The 16,594-nt window shown below is 48.3% G+C and overlaps 1 protein-coding gene and 1 long non-coding RNA gene across 3 annotated transcripts in view; one reads left to right on the forward strand and one right to left on the reverse strand.

Annotated features, from left to right (window-relative positions):
• The window catches only part of LOC123343353, a 33,267-nt gene extending 18,476 nt beyond the window's left edge, over positions 1 to 14,791 (forward strand). The window contains exons 2-3 of the long non-coding RNA XR_006572211.1: positions 12,616 to 12,682; positions 13,612 to 14,791. This is a non-coding gene — a long non-coding RNA (uncharacterized LOC123343353). The remainder of the gene's footprint in view (positions 1 to 12,615; positions 12,683 to 13,611) is intronic.
• The window catches only part of LOC123343351, a 90,730-nt gene that overhangs the window by 31,382 nt on the left and 42,754 nt on the right, over positions 1 to 16,594 (reverse strand). The gene's annotated exons all lie outside the window — the stretch shown is intronic.

Consider the following 16,594-nt stretch of genomic DNA (forward strand, 5'->3'; position numbering starts at 1 on the left):
ACCCTTAACTCATCTGTGTAACACTTGCACACATGAGCAATCTCTTAACTTCTCCAAACTCCCGCTTCAATGGGACCATTCTCATGAATAAGGATTGCTTACATGTAGTAGAACGGTTACTAAACTGATCTCTAAATCAGACAATGCAGAGAAAACCATACCCACCACAGTCCCTGGTCAATATTTTGTTGCACCACCTCTCATCATTACAGCAGGGGCCTCGTCATCGTAATAATCTATATGGTCTATAAAATGTCATGATATATAGACTTATGGATCTTCTTAAATAGCATGCATTTATCAAAGAAAATAACTACAGCAACAGACACAAACAGGCTTTCACCCAACTTGCATTCCAACGTTGTCTCCCTGGTTTACCGTGAGAGACACCCTCTCTGAAACCTTATGCAGCACTAGTGGGTGAATAATACGCTGCAAGCAAACATTTCACTACATTAGCCAGGCCAAGCACAAAATCTATTCACCCATCCCTTTTACAGTCTGATGATGTACACTACAGTAGGAATCAGGGAAAGCATCCAGCCACATGGATACATGAGAAATGGGGGACATTTAGATTTGCTACAGAGCAAATACTACTTTTAAAGGTCATTTTCATAGAGGTTTACCAAAGTGAAATTAAGCACTCAAAAGAAATAAAAAATCCTACAACAGCAGTGGAAGGCCCTGATTTCCCATGTATTCCAATGAGAGCTGGGGTCTCTGCAACTTACTGTATGCCGTCAGCATGCAGCTCTTGCTAGGCCACTTCCACAGAGACCATTCGTCCTAGTGGAGATAGTGAAACGGTGACAGGTATTTCTGAAAATTACCAGGAGACCTTGTACATCAGTGGGCACATTATTATCTAGTGTACTAACCACTGCGGTTTCCCCTTAAGCTGTTTATCTGAGATTTGTGCCATGGATCCGATGGGAAAATGTAGCCTTTGCCAACAGCATCATCAGCTCATCCTCAGCTGCCCCTAGAATTATGTCTGCTTTAAGCTTTGTGCATCTGTGACCAGGAGGGTCCTGTCTGGAGGCACAAGCTACACTGCAAAACTTCCAGCTGAGCGTCTCTCGCTCTTTTCATTTGCTGGTGCTCCCATCCACTGGCTCCCACACCACCTCTACAGAGACCCTTCTGCCTCTCCTTGCATGCATTCCCCTTTGATGCTGACGTCCCCAAGCTAGTTAACTCACTTTGACAGCATCCAGGAGCTCAGAGAGACAGTGAACATTAGGTACTAGACTCCACAGAAATGTCCCCAAGTACACTCCCCAGATCCAGAAACAAGCTGCTTTCCTAGCTACTTCTCCTTGTTTCTGTTTGTCTCCTTGTCTGTCTCTGTTTGTTTCTTTTTCCATCTCTCTCTCCATCCCTTCCCTTTCTTCATTCCTCTGTCTCTTCCTTTCACTATCTTTCCATATGCAGCTCAATTATCCAGTTGTGGTGTTAGGTGGTAACAGGAACACATTCCAGATCAGAGCCACAATCCTTCCCCTCCTATTGCCATTGCTTCCTAGAGTCCAAGGCTGGAAGGATACAACCAATGTGGGCCAGAAGCTCTAGAGGGAAGCTCTCTACTGCCTCTACTGGTGAAAAGGTGTTGCCACAGAGGTCTTCCTTTGCATAGACTACCCACCCACAATTCCTCTTGTGACACTTGAGGAGTCACCATAACTGGACATGATCTTGGATTTTGGGGGTAGCTGGCTCCTAAATCACTTTAAAGACTTTATTTCTAAGCAGTCAGGATTCTGCTGAAGGGTCCTAAGTGTTCTTGTCTCCTTTCCTGTGGGGACTTTGTTGTGAAAAATGATGCAGGGTTCTGCTTATCTAGCACCTTAATGAGCTATCTCATTAGACTGGGTTAAGTGGTGGTCTCTCCAGGCAGGACCAGGCAAGCAGCTCCCCAGGGACTGGAGACAGACCTGCAAAGAGACACTTGGATGACTAGTACTTGCTGATCCTAACCATGAGTCGAGTTTGGTGGATGGGTGAAGTGGTGCAGCCAAGGGACTGTGTGACATTCTCACCAGTGGGTGGGCAGACAGTTGGATGGACTGTTGCCAAAGTTACAGGAAAGTGAGGTGGAGGGTATTTGACTCTTTATATGCATATCTGTTCTGTTGGTGGGTTTTCCCAGGTTCATGACTGTGTTCCCTTTGTGCTTGTTTGTACACAGTCCTGGAGTGTTTGTGAGTGGGGAAGTTCAACCTGCTAAGGGCACTCAAGCAGGACATGTTTAGTTTTTCCAGGTTTCAGACTATAAAAACAGCTGACTCCATGACACACCAGCGGCTAAAATTAAATATAAGTATCCAACATTCCCATTTTATCAATACCTACAAATTAGACATTACGGCTTACAGGCTGCCAAAAAGAAAGCAATTAATAGACCTCCCGCACAGCAAAGGACCACTTTAAACTATCCATGAGGTCCTGATTACAGCAGCTATGAAGGAAAAACCAACCTTATGGCTAATTGGGATAGAGATGCAGGAAGAGGATGCAAATCCTCTGGATTAGAAGAGCAGTTTCCTCAGCTTGTGGTCAACTAGGAAAAGTAACTAACTTGATTGGTCCAGGGTTTTAAACTAGAGCAAAGAGATAAAAATTGACCATCTGTTGGAAAGAATGCAATGAGCAAGGCAGCCTCTTCCACATCTGAGGGAGAATACTCACCTTTGGGAACTCTGGACATTGATTACACAATAAATTTGATTAATAACCACATGTAATGTAGCAGAAACTGACTAATTTTGCTCCTGGGATTTGCCCCTGATGTACAGTGCTTTCAGACTCAATAGTACATTAAGAACACATTTATCTCTGGCTGCAAGATCTGTATAAGATAGGAACTGGAGACAAAAACTCCCTGTGTCTATGTCCATGGGATACAGAACGGTCTGAAAATATATAGCGATAGTAAAGCAAACACATCAGCCAAGGCTTGTCTACACAGGGAAATTTACTGGCAGAACTGTATCGGTATAATTATAGTGCTATAGTTGTATTGTATAACTCCTCAAGCAGAATTTCTTATTTGGGAACAGCAGTATAACTATATCGGTATAGTTCTGATGGTAGATTTTCCCAGGTAAACAAGATCCTACCCACACTGACACCCCCAACACACACTCACGCACACCCACAAGGATGAACAAAGGGTGCATCTTTGCTATGAAAAAAGGTGGGTTCTTAACTCATTTTAACTACCATGAAGTAAAATCCTCACGAAGACAAGATAGTTTGTAGTTTTCACACGTACTAAAAATCAAAGTCTCTGGAAACTGAAGTGACAGATTATATATAACAGCAGCTTCTCCAGTCTTGAAGTGGATCTGGGAAGGCAGGGACTTTCCAGCTGACACATGAGTGGCCATTTTCAATTGGCCCTAGCAACACAAGCAGCTGGAGAGCATGGGTGAAATCCTGGACCGCTTGAAGTTAATGCCAAAACTTCTAGTGACTTCCTAGGGGCCAGGATCTCACCCTCCATGTGAAAAGAACTGTCAAAGTGAATCCACAAAAAGAAGTAAATCCATTCTAGAAAGAGAGCCTAGTAACAATCCCATGTCTCTGAACTCCCCCTACTGTCAGATGAAATGTTTGGGCCATTCCTGTAGAATACCGTAGTGCTCCTTTGAAGGGATAATGGGTTGGAAAGTTCCAAGTGCCATCAGAGGTGTTCAGAATGTCACACACTGCCCACTTATGGGCAAACTCACACTTCCCCAAGGGATCTGCTGTCCTGATTTTATTTTTGCTGGCTTCCCTTGAATTCCCACAACTCCAGGGGCTCTCAGTCAATATTGTCATGGCAACAAGGAGTCATTTAATGGGCTTTTGCCCACTGAGAGCCAGATCCTGTGAGATGCTCAGTACATCCTGCAAAATGCTGAGCGCCTTCCACTCTGACTGGCTTTAGGGAAAGCGGAGCAGGCTCAGAACCTCAGCAGGATCAGGCCCCACGACCCTGCATCACTCAGCGGTAATAAAGAACCCCCCCCCAAGCAAGGCAAGCATGTGTAACACAGAAGTGTGCGTGCTAATGAGGGGATGCCACTAGCAATAGCCAGGGCAGTATTTGTTCCTCAGAGGGAATAAAGGTTAGACTGTTCCACCAACGTGGTTTTTTACAGTAGGGCCTGGCACCAAGAGACATGTCACACTGTAAATAACTGATTTAGCCAGCAAACTGGAGGGGATTCAAAGCAGAGCAACAGAAATCATTCAGGGCTGAGAGGGCGGGGAGAGGACGCGGGGCTAACTGCCGAGAACTAGCTAGGTGTAACTGGGCTAAATGACATCTGAGGGGGATACGATAATGGGCAAATCCTCAGCCGGTGTAAATTGACATCCATGGAGCTACACCGATTGACGCCAGGCTGAGGATCAGGCCCAAAGAGTAAGCACTAGAAAGGCAAATGTATCAGGAGCGGAGGAGAGCTATTTAGAGTGGCCATTGAGGGCTTAACGAGGGGGAACGGAGAGGAAATGGAGCAAAGGAAATTTCAGGCTTAACAGCAAGAAAAATTTCCTAACCTCAGTTTGACCGTGACGTATTCTCTCCCAAGGGACGTGGTGGAAATTCCCATCGCTTGAGTCATTTAAAGCTAGCACACTCTGGCTGTTCCAGCAGCGTGGGGAATCGATCCTGCATTAGGAGGAGGGTTGGATAGGATGGCCTAGCCGCTCTCGCTCTGTTGTTTCTGATATTGTTCCACATGACTGAAAAAACTGGTATTAATCATGGACACAGGGCTTGGGATTTATAATGTATTTAGGGCCAAGACAAAGGAAGTGGGAGTAGGCCCACATTTGTATATATCAGGATTTGCCTTCTACTGCCATTGGCAGGCGACTAGGGACCTAAAAGATGCCGCCATTATCAGGTTCTTTGGGGTTGCACATTTTGATAAATCAGCTACGTAGATGTAATACAATTTACATATAGCATTGCAGCAAGTTTTCTTTAAAAGCATCATTAAGGGACTTTGGTGCTCATGAGAATCAGGGACACAGAGCACACGCTTGCAGTTCACTCCTTCCCCTGCGTGCCTCAGCCCATGCACCTCCCTCCTGACCTGTAGCACTGCTGCTGTTGGGACCCTGGCCGCCGAGGACAGAGGCTGCCAGCATGATCAATATGCCAATGTGTGTGATGGCTTTGTGATGTGAACAAATGGGGCTTGGGATGAAATCATCCACTCACTCACCCTGTGACCTGAGACTCCCTCCACGGGCCCAGCCTCCGTCTCACTTAGGGCCTGATCCAACACCACTAATGTCACCAGAGATTCTCCCATTGGCTTCAGTGGGCAGTAGCTCAGATCCCTAATGCAAAGTCATTTAGTTGAAATGAATGGAGATGCATGGGGTCCCCCCCCACCGGTGAGATCAGAATCAGGCCCCCTGTCGCCGCTATCCACCTAGCCCCCGGGCTAGAGATTTACAAACACACAGCACAGATTTCCCACTGGAGCAGCAGAGGAAAACGGGAACCTCTGACCTGGATTTTTATCCAGTTAAAATAATGTACCAGCTCTCTAATCTCACCCACCCACTGGGATGGTGTGTTTGCAAAGGGCTAGACACTAGCACAAGGGAGTAAGACTCTCCCCAATGCCCTTACAGGGGCTACACTCTGTGATCCAGGTTTGTGAGCATAAGCTGGATTATTTGCTTTCGTCCTGGAGCAGGTGGGCAGGGGGTAGGCGAGAAGGGGCAGGGAGCGGGAAAGCCTTGGTTGCCCAAACCCCTCTGCGCTAGCCTGTGTAGCTAACTGAGCACAGGGGATGGGCAAGTGGTCCTTCATTGGCAGTACGGGCCAAGGGGAAGCAGGGGAGGAGTTGTGTCTAGAGCTACTCCTTGGGCTATTGTAGTTTGCTCAGGGCTGTGCCTGAAGTGACAATCTAGCCCTTTATGGCCACCCTAAGGGACTAATAAATCTGCTCGTATCTATTGCTTGGCCATTTGTTGTCATTAGTGCAGAGGCAGTTTTATTGTCCGGCCCGGCAATGCAGCTGATGTGTGCACGGGGAGGACGGCAGTCCCACGTTTACAGAAATGTCATGCTGTGGAATGGGGCTGGGCGGCTGAGCTCAGCTCTGGAGCCAAACAGCCCCAAAGCTAAACTGGGGGCTGGGGTGAGATATTCTGACTCCGCTTCACCTTAGAGACGGGCCTGAGCCCTGGGATTCAGACCAGGTGTGGAGTTCCCCAACATATAGCAGGGTTTTGGTCTGGTGTGCAGTTCGGGCCTGTTCCTAGCTATGCTCAAAGTGCTTGCTGGGTCTGTGAGCTTGGGGTGAGGATTTAAGGTGTGTGACGGCATTCCCACATGTTAAAAAGGTGCACAGACAAGCTCCCAAACTACACAGACAAGGGTCCAGAGCATCAGTTCACTGGCAGATTTCTCTCTGCAGACGCAGGCTGGTGCTGGCTCGCAAGGGGAAAGGGTTTGAGGTAAGGTGCAGTTTAAGTTGAAGTTGCTGTAAAAAAAAAACCTCTATAAGCATTTGAGTCCTGTTCAAAACACAGGGCTCAGACAGGGGAACAAAAATGGTGTTTGCTAGGTGGAACTGCCATAATTAGCAGGAGAACAGGTTTTACAGCTTATAATTAACAGAATGCAAAAAATCATGGGACAAAAACAATTTTAGAATAACTTGCATCCTCCTATACCTGTGGGCTTTTGTCTTTCCTCTTCTCTCTGAGAAGGCTGTGTCCATTCAGCAGTCAAGAGGCATGACTGCAGTACAAGTAGGCAGACCTCCATGTTCACGTAAGGCTGGTCAAGCTAGCTCATTTAAAAATAGCAACGTTGCCACGGCAGCACAGGCTAGACGCCCGAGTACAATCCCACCCTGGGCCCAACGTACGTACTCAGGTGGCTAGTCCAAGCTGCCGCTCATGTCTGTGCAGCGATGCTGCTGGTTTTAGGGAGTTAGCTCAATCAAAATGAGCTCTTACTGTCCTGACTGCAGTATAGACACACCCAGCATCAAAGCCGATCACTTTATAAGTAAAAAGACGGGGTTTTACTGCCAGCCCTGCAAATTCTCAGGGATCTGAAAGTCATGTTGGGCAGAAGCATCTTCACCAGTCAGAAAGATTTTGCAGTTCACATTTATTTAACAGTTGCGTTGATATGTTAGCCAGACTAGAATTCAGTTCCAGACCAGATTCATTAGCTGTGCTGACTCTGCAGGGCAAATGGGCATAAACGAAGTAACAATGTACATTGAATGACCGAAGTCAGCAGATGTGACTCTGACTACAATCAGGGGCTGATCTGCACAATCGGAAGGTGCAATGTTTTACAGTCGCTTTACTAACCATGAGTAAGCCTAAGATTTTGGCATGGATATTTTTAGTAAAAGCCACAGACAGGTCACGGGCAATAAAGAAACATTCACAGAAGCCCGTGACCTGTCCCTGACTTTTACTAAAAATATCCATGATAAAATGGGAAGGGGCTGGGCAGCTGCAGAGTGGCTGGGAGCTCCAGGGCCCCCACCACCCATGTGGGCTCAGAGCTCCCCATGGTGACAGGAAGCTCCAGGGTCCCCCTGTCCCTTCCCCAGAGGTGGGGAGCTGCGGGGATACCCCGTGCTGTGGCGATGGTGAGAGCTGCCAGGGTCCCCCTTTCTTGGAGGCGGGGAGCTGCTGGGGTCCCCCTGTCACCTGCAGCGGCCGGAAGCCGTGGAGTACCCCCGCTGCCCATGGCAGCCCGGAGCTTGGAGGCCCATTGCCTCAGGTGGCGCGGGTACCTCACAGCTCCTTGCTGCTGTGTGAAGCGGCAGGACCCTGCAGCTCCCAGCCCCTGGGGCTGAAGTCACGGAGGTCTTTGGAAGTCTCAGATTCTGTGACCTCCATGACAACATTGTAGCCTTAATCTTGAGCTACGAGATCCTGAAATCAGTGGGAGAAGAGCTTTCTCTCCTTCTGCTCCTGCTGCCTGGAAAAACTCCCTGAGAAAACCCAAACATCCACTACCTTCTCTTCCTGCCCATCCAATCCCTTCTTAAGACTCACCTCTCAGGAGCCCTACAACTCCCAGCTTGCTGGTTATGGCCAGACAGGTGATGAGCTCTGACTGTTTCTCTTCACCCTCTTTTTTGTCCCCCCTCCCTACTTCTAATGCCACTTAAAAAACCCTACAACTCTATAATTAACCAAACCAGGGCCACTTCCCCGAATGCTCTAACCCCATTCCCTGCCCTCCATCTGGCTGTGTTGTTAGATTGCAAGACCTTCAGGACCGCGATCTTGTCTCTTTTCTCTGTTTGCACATTGCAATGGAGCCCCCAATGGGTTCAGGGCCCCTTAGGTGCTATCTTATTATTAAATATTAAGAGTTTGCTCACAACATTGCAGGATCGGGCCCCATAAGCACCCTAAGGGTGAAATCTTGGCCCTTCCGAAGTCAATGCAAGTTTTGCCAATTGATTTCACTAGGGCCAGGATTTCTTCCTAAAGCTGATGCCTTCGGAGTGAAAAGTAGGACAAAAAGTCTGATAACTTGGGATCTGCCTCTTTCCTCTCTTAACTCCCATCCCTTACAATCCTGGGGGTGTTTATCTTTGGGGTTCAAAGGGTTTATTTTGTGCACGTACTGAGTCTGCATGGTCCTCCCCAGAAAGGCGTGTTCCCAGTGGCTAACAGGAGCACATGGGGCAGGTATTGTTTTTCAAATCCCATTTCTTAATATAGGTCTTAAATAGCCTCCCCTTTTTTATCTGTAAGCTCTCACCTGCAGCAAGGAAATCTTAATTCTCTTTTAAGTCAAGAACAAAGGCTGTGGAATCAGGGACAGCCTCGGAGAGAGAAAAATAAAGACTCAGAAAGCTATAAACTCAGCCAGCGTGGAAAATAGCCCGAGGAGCAGAAATGGGAGGCAAAGCCATTTAAATTGGTCACACACTCTCGTTTTGCATCAAATCCCCAAGAGGCCGGGAAAAAGCAGTGTCGACTCAGAATGTGAAATTGGGGTAGTTTCAAGGCATGGGGCTGTGATGGGGAGAAATGCAGCCCTAGGGCTCGGGATCCCACTCTTCAGTCACACTGACTAGGTTTGGCCTTTCCCCACTGTCTCTGTGGGGTGGCCCCAGCCTGCAACGGAGCATGTTTCATACAATGGGCATGTTCATAAAATGAACACGTCAAACGAGTATCCTGTGCGGGAAAGTGTCTGAATTTGACTGCTGGCCCCTCGTGGAAGAGAGGAAGGGAGTGGAGCCTTCCCAGAGGCAGAGCTCTCCTTAGAGCCAGGGGGAGAGAATGGTGTTGTTTGCACACACTTCTGGGCTGCGCTAGGTGCTGGCGGATGGAGTCAATATCAGTGTGGTTGGAGAGAGGGGCTGGTGCATAGGGGTGGAAGGAGCCAGGACGTGTGTAGATGTGTGTATCTCATTAAGTCAGGAAACAGCCAATCAGTGCCTAGCTGCCATGGTAATAGATGCTACCGAATGTAACAAATACATAGATGACATGTAACCAGACTTTGTTACATTTTGTTGAGGCCAAGAGGTCAATCATCCCCCACCACAGACTACCGTAGGCATGTAAGGTTAAGGTACGGCTACGTCCCATGCTTGGGAGGGGAAAACATGGTGCTTAGCGCCCTGCACTTCTATTCCAGTCAAAGGGATGGTCAAGCCAAGCCATTGGCCCCACGCTGTCTGGTTAAGATGATAATCAATGGGGGAGCTGCTCTGTGGACAGAAAGAGCCCAATTCTACACCAAGGGAAGTCAATGGCAAAACTCTCATTGTCTTTGGAGGTGTGGACTCTAGCTCGAAATGAAGAGGATTTGTAAGGCAGGGGCCAGCAGGACAAAGCTCAGATTCCACCCAAACCCTAGAGAGCAAATGTACAAATCAGCCTTGGAAGAACCACAGAACAAAGAGAGGGGATTTTAGAAGGCATTTGCCATGCCACCACTCTGCACTATCGATACATGGGGCTTCACAATCTTTAATGTCTTTGCTCTCCTACCACCCATGTGAGGTTGGGCAATGCTATTCTACCCATTTGACAGATGGGAAATTGAGGCATGGAGCAGCTACATGCCTTCCCAAGGTCACACAGGAAGTCTGTGGCAGAGCAGCAAGTTGAACCCAGCTCTTCCAAATCCTAGGTTAGAGCCCTAACCACTTGACTGTCCTGCCTCTTGCAAGGGCAGCAGCTTGACTATCCAAGGAGCTGGAAGCCTGGCTCTTATCAATTCCCTCATAGCTGCAAGGATTACAGTAAGGGGAAGCATAGCTCCCTCTCCTCTGCTAAAAGCAGGAGAATGCCCCCTCCTGTTTCAATCTGCTGTAACCACCGCCTGTCAGGCATATTCTCCTTCCTGAGCATTCCCTGCTCACCAGGCTAACGGAACCCAAAAAGACCTGGGCCAAAGTGAGACAAGGCTCAGGATGAGAGAGTTGGATGGAAGTCCTTTGAGCTGTTAGGCAGCTCTGTCTCCTCTTTCATGACATCAGGTCATGCAGGCTGAGGGGGGAGGACATCTACTGTTCTGAGTGATGGTCAGGACTCCATGCAAGGAGGAATAGGCCAGGTTCTGGCACTTCTCCAGCGGCCCCCTGGCTTTCTGTACAACTTGAGTTTTCAGTCCTTATCTGTGAAGGAACCCTTGCAAAGGTGGAACAGATGCGGTGCTCCTGAGTGAGTCTGCAGACACACAGCCTGAAGCAATAGTGCTAGGAGGCGTGTGAGCTATCCTCATTCACCTCACTGGGTGTTAACCCTGAAGCCGAACAACTATTTAAATCTGAACATGGCTACCTATTTCAGTGCTTATTTTAGCAGGAACATCCAGCGTGGTTGGATACTGAAGTTAAGAGATGGAAGAGACCTGTTAGGGCCCCTATCCATCCCCCTGCCAGTGCAGGATGTTCCTTACAGTATGTTCTCCAGTGTTTTGTCCAGTCTGGGTTCGAAGTCCCACAGTTCAGTGCTTCCACCGCTTTCTTGGACTAGGGACAATCCCCCAGCCTCAGAGGCCTCACTGGCAGTAGGGCTCACTGGTTTCATGCAGCCTAAATTTTACTTTGCGTAATATCATCCCTTTGCTCCTAGCTCTTCTCCAGATGTGAAGTGAGCCACCACCCCCGGTGAACAGAGGTGGCAGTGAAGAAGGGAAGGGAGGGCACTGCTGTTAGGGAAAACAGGCAAAGAGCACAGGGAATTTTGGCCCCTGGTGCCATGGGCTCTGGAGGGGCCTGTTTGCAGCCCTTACTTGATGAGACCCTTTGAAAAGCAGAATGGGTGGCTGGAGGGGGAGTTGCCATGACCCAGGGCTGCCATGATGATGTGGAGGAAAGTCAAATAAGGGCAGAAAATGAAGTGGTTCCCAACCCTGCCTCTCTTCAGCAGCACTTCAGCCTCAGTTTCCCAATGATCTTTGGGTACGTCTACACAGCAACTGAACAGCCATGGCGAGACCAGGTCAGCTGGCTCGGGCTCGTGGGGCTCGGACGGCAGAGATTGTAAATTGCAGTGTAGACGTTTGGGCTTGGTCTGGAGCCTGGGCTCTGGGACCCTCTCCACTTGCGGGGATCCCAGAGCCCAGGCTTCATCCTAGACCCCAATTTTACAGTCCAACAGCCTAAATCTGCTGACCCGGGCTAGCCATAGATGTTTAATTGCTGTGTAGACATACCCTTGGTGTCTGGTTGCATCACCCCAGCAAGCAGCCCACCAACCTCCTGGTTAATACAGAGTGAGGAGAATATCAATGTGGTTATTGCTCAGAGCCAGAGACAGTAGCCAATTATTCTGTACAGCATGTTAGGCCATGAAGGGATCTTTCTGCAGGGTCTGTGACTGAGAGGGAGTCACCCCAAGACTATTATCCTGGTACCTGCTCAGGCAAATGTTACAGATGTTAGTCACTTTGCACTCCTGGAAGGCATTCAGGTACGATAGTGATAAGCGCGGAATAAGAATGTATATTGAATGGAATAGGAAGGCCAGAGGCGCTTTCCCTACCATATCAGGCCACTGTTGCTTTCTGCCATGATCTGCAGCGGGGAATGATTGTTCTGGCTAAATTTTCCTGATAATTAAAGATGGGGGTGGTCCACTGTCAATTTACCACGTGTTCCATCTTCGCTGCATTTCACAGAATGGACACTGTCGGCCTAGTGTTAGCAGGGGCCACTCCACTGATTATGGCAGAATTGGGGCAGGGTTCAGTTTGGTCTTTTCATTTTAAAATTAAACAATCTGATCTTTTTTCCTCCAACATGCTCTGTAATGCACTGTCCAGCCCTTCCCTGATCCCTCCTCAGCCTAATCCCTCCTCGCTTCCAATCCAACGCCATTGGAATTGCTTGAACTTTGAACTAGTGAACTTAATAGAGCATAAGATAATTTCTGTAGGTTTTCTGGACCATCCTATAGATGTCAATATCAGGGATTCATTCTTTATTAAAACCTATAGGACATTTAAAAAAAAAAAAAGCTAGAGAGAGGATCTTACTGTCTCAGATTTTACAGGCTTTCAGAGTGGTTTCTGTAGAACCCTACTGGGAGTTGAATTGCTATTAATTGTATTAGTGTTCATTATCATAGAACTATAATATTCTGTAGGACTCTAACAGAAGGGGCATACCAGGATTCATGAAGCAAGAAAGGAGATTAGTCGCTCTATAAATAGGTAAGTAGCCTTGGGTTACCTTCATTTAATTCATGCACCTATATTTGACATTGGTGAGGCCTCATTTGGAGTACTGTGTCCAGTTTTGGGCCCCACACTACAAAAAGGGTGTGGAAAAATTGGAAAGAGCCCAGCAGAGAGCAAGAAAAATGATTAGGGGGCTGGAGCACATGACTTAGAGAAGAGGCTGAGGGAACTGGGATTGTTTAGTCTGCAGAAGAGGAGAATGAAGAGGGATTTGATAGTTGCTTTCAACTACCCGAAAGGGGATTCCAAAGAGGATGGATCTAGACTGTTCTCAGTGGTAGAAGATGACAGAACAAGGAGTAATGGTCTCAAGTTGCAGTGGAGGAGGTTTCGGTTGGATATTAGGAAAAACTTTTTCACTAGGAGGGTGGTGAAGCACTGGAATGGGTTACCTAGGGAGGTGGTGGAATCTCCTTTCTTAGAGGTTTTTAAGACCCGTCTTGGCAAAGCCCTGGCTGGGATGATTTAGTTGAGGATTGGTCCTGCTTTGAGCAGGGGGTTGGACTAGATGACCTCCTGAGGTCCCTTCCAACCCTGATATTCTATGATTTTCCTGCAGTTCCAAAGTTCACAAAGTGGAAGTTTAAAACTGAGCTATTTTTAATCCAGTGTAAAATCTTCATGAGCATGGTTCCTCTTGCATGGATTAGCAGCTGGGACCAGGATTTGTCTCTCTCCTTCCTGAAGTGGGGGTAGGAGAAGCAGGATATTTCTTCTCCCAACTGTTAAAGGGTGAGCGGGTAAGAGGGGTTCAAGATCCAGCTCTGGTCCTGTTCCTAGTTCAGCCCAGAACCAAACCTTCTGTGACTTGTAGTCCAGAGGGATTTGGGAGGTCTAGGCTGGCTGAAATGCATGCTTGGGAAAATGGAAGAGAGATAACATAGTTTCTTTTTCCCTGTAAGAGAGTGACCATCCGTGTATGGAAGACATAAGATCTAGTGTGGATTCCTTTATTGGAAGAGAACGGGGCTGCCGTTGAGACTCTCCGGGGAAACAGTTCAGAAGGGGCTTTGCAAGTGCCTGGGAAGAAGTCTGAAGAGTCAGCCAAACGGCCGGGGAAAGTATCCCGGGGAGATGGTGGTGTTTTGCTCTAGAAAGCCAGACACTGGAGGGGAAGACCGGGAGCTGCATGTGGGTTTCTGCTAAAGGACTGAGGAAAAAGCCTTGTGAGCCCCTGGACAAAGGGGTGAGCCCTGCGCTGATGGGAGACTTTGGACTTCCCCCTGGAAAGTGGGGAATTAGCAGGCAATGGGATGTGGGCTCAACTATCCAGCCCAAAGAGGAAAACTACACGCTGGAGAGCTAAGCCAACCCAAGCCACTAGTATGCCAGCTGTTTGCTGGAAGCCCCCACATGTTGTTTCATTCCCATCAAAGAAGCCGTGCTCTTCTTTCAGGGGAGGAGGAGGCCCCCGCTACCTATTTTTGTCAGCCAGCAGCTCTGTCACAGGAGACTGAAATCTAACACAGAGATGCCCCGGGGCCAGAGAGAAGCTCACCAGGGGCTCAGGGCTTAACACAAGGTGCCCTCTCTGGGTTGACTTCTGTGGCAGGGATTCTGCATACATCCAGACTGGCCCCTTTTTGGCGAATGTCTCTAGCTGCATGTTCCATACATACAGCAAGCCCCAAAATGCCGAACACAAAGCAGGACCCAGAAAGGGCGACTTCCCCGGAGCTCACTGCCCTGAACTGGTCACCACAGGTCCTGTCCCCCCTGTGTCGCCCTCCCGAGGGCAGCTCCCTTCTGTCAAGGTACCGAGCCTAAGTAAACTCCAGTGTCCAGGCTGGGAGTGCCCCCCTGAACTGCCTCTGAACTGTGGTTGGGCATTAGCCCCTAGGAAGGCCACAGGGCATGCCCGGGGCACCAAAAGGCAAGTCCACTGCATGACCAGGGCCAGACAGGAACATCTTTGATTAAACTCCCTGTTCCTCCCTCCCCCACAATTTGATGTTAATGTAAAGTCGGATTATTAAAAAGGAGATCCAGGAAACAGCAAAGATGACTCTTGTCAAAGCACTCAATTAGCTAATTGCAGAGAACAGGCCCCAGGGATGCTCATCTCCATAGCCTGAATATTTCAGCATATAAATATTGCAGGGAGACTGAGCTAGCACCGAGCCGGTTTTGGTGATCGGACAGCTCCCAGTATGCAACACAAGAGGCTCAGATCATAGGATCGGTTCTTGTAGGTGGGGTTGGTTGCGACTGGAAGGTTTGTTTTCTCAAATACAAATGATGCCTCATGCAGGCAAACTGTAACGGCCGCCTTCCTGAGGCTCCAGTGCAGACTGGGACTAATACAGCCACTGAATGAAAGAAAAGAAATAATAAACCCCAGCATTTCTATAGCTCCTTCTGTCCAAGGATCTCCCAGCACTTCCTGGATATTAATTAAGCCTCAGAATCTCTCTGTGAGCTAAGGAAGTGTTAGCTCTGAGCAAAGCAGAGGGATTCCCTGGATATGCCACTGGAATGGGACTCAGGAGACCCATATTGTTTCTGCCTCTGACACTAACTTGCTGCATGGCCTTGGGTGAATCACTTAACACACCCCTCCTCAAGTGCTAACAGTAAAATAGGGACAACGTTACTTACCCGTTTTGTGAAGTGGTTTGAGCTCCTAACAGGAGCTAAGTGTTATTGGCAACCCTCTTTCACAAATGTGGAAACTGAAGCACAGAAATTAAGGGAACGGACTTAGTCAAACTGGAGGCAGCGCTGGGAATAGAAGCCAGCTCACCTGGCTCCCACCACTGTGCTTCACGCACAACAGCCACCCTTCTTCTAATAACCCTACTGGGGCTTCTGCAGAGCCCTGAAAGTCTGCTGACTGTCACCAGGCACTGCCTCAATGCACCTGGACTTGCTATATACCTAGGGTGACCAGATGTCCCAATTTTATAGAGACAGTCCTGATATTTGGGGCTTTTTCTTATATAGGTGCCAATTACCCCCTATCCCCTGTCCTGATTTTTCACACTTACCATCTGGTCACCCTATATATATACCTGTCCTCTGCCCCGAAAAGGAATATAGCACAGCAATAGAGCTCCACACGGAGAAACCCAACCAACTGCCTTATCCACTGGTTGAGCTTTCCCAAACCTAACAAGGGAAGGAATACCCTGCCTTCACTGAGCACAGTGGCAGGAAGCAGAGCTATTACCCTGTGCCTCCGTGCTAGAACGTGGGGGTGACGTTTGCTGTTTCTCTGGATGAGAGGAGCATGTGGCTCCTAGCCAAGGCTCACTGCTGATGGCAACACATGTACTAACTGGCCACATGCTTCAGACTCTGTTGGGGATGGGGTGCTCCATCACTGGTAGCTGCAGAGAGATTCTGCTGCTGCTGCTGCTTGTGGAGAGGAAAGAAGTTTCCCCCCAGAGCATCTTCTTGCACATCAGGGAAGGATTCTGCCTAGAGTTTGTAAATATTTCCCTCACCACTAACTACATGTAGTTATAACACCTCGGAGAGCTTTAATTTCAGCTTGAGGAATGGCAGGAAGAATGAGCTGCATGACCTTTCTCATCCCGTATCCTGTAGGTCAGCATTATTTAAGACAAGTGGGAGGCTGAGAAACTAAACATTAGTTCTGGCAAATGAACAGATGGCTGGATTGCTGCCAGCATAATCCATCTTCCCGCTTCCCCTCTGTAGGGCTGGGTGACATTCAAACCCCTCTGCTTCCCCATGCAGACAGAAATGCATGCAAGGCAGTCCGCATGCTTTTAAATTGGCTCATCAGCTGGCAGGGCCCATAGTGAAATGCTTTATGGCTGCAATTTAATGTTGCAGCTGTAAACAAGAGGCGTCTGTTAAAGAGGCAAGGAAAGTAATGACCACAATGGGTTTGCAGGCAACCGATCCCCGGGCAGTTAG

Source organism: Mauremys mutica, chromosome 10, assembly GCF_020497125.1.
Source record: "Mauremys mutica isolate MM-2020 ecotype Southern chromosome 10, ASM2049712v1, whole genome shotgun sequence".
Classification (NCBI taxonomy): Eukaryota; Metazoa; Chordata; order Testudines; family Geoemydidae; genus Mauremys; species Mauremys mutica.